We start from the raw sequence: 604 nt of genomic DNA on the forward strand, positions 1-604 counted from the left end.
CAGCAGGAACGGGCAGCATGACTGCACGACTGCATATTTAAAAACAGACAAGAAACAGACATAGAGGATCTTTTTATGGTGATAGACACTCACACCAGAATGTGAGACTAGCTGAAGCAATGTTAATGTTTGCAGTCAACAGAAGTTGTCTTGAAATTACTGCAGTACAAAGCTGCGTGGGAAGAGCTGTTGCTTCCTAAACACCGCACAGATCGCGCTGAGGCTGCGGGGGGTGCTGGCCACTGTCTCTCCGTGCTGCTGGGGAAGCAGCAGCAGCAGCCACCGGAAGGGACCAGCCACCCAGTCCTGCCTCAGGCTCCCCTCTTGTACCACCCTGCCATGAGCTGGATCCAACACACAATTCCTGACATTCTACAGCACAATGCTACACTGGGAAGCATAGCTTACTATTGCCAGCTAGGGGTGGTGTGACTGGACTGAGGTTCAAAAGCCAGTGTGTCCTTTTTAGGGAGAATAAGCTATGTTTTGCCAGTGATTAACAACAAGATTTTTCTGGTTCATGCCTCATGTTGTGTAAGACTGACTCACCTCCACAAATGTTGGGGTTTATAGAGGCAGAAGAAGAAGAAACCATAAATCAACT

At 48.5% G+C, this 604-nt stretch overlaps 1 protein-coding gene across 7 annotated transcripts in view; it reads right to left on the reverse strand.

Moving 5' to 3' along the window:
- Nucleotides 1-604, reverse strand: part of DDC (dopa decarboxylase) — a 74444-nt gene that overhangs the window by 20158 nt on the left and 53682 nt on the right. The gene's annotated exons all lie outside the window — the stretch shown is intronic.

The sequence above is a fragment of the Corvus brachyrhynchos genome, unplaced genomic scaffold (assembly GCF_000691975.1).
Source record: "Corvus brachyrhynchos isolate BGI_N302 unplaced genomic scaffold, ASM69197v1 scaffold23, whole genome shotgun sequence".
Taxonomy (NCBI): Eukaryota; Metazoa; Chordata; class Aves; order Passeriformes; family Corvidae; genus Corvus; species Corvus brachyrhynchos.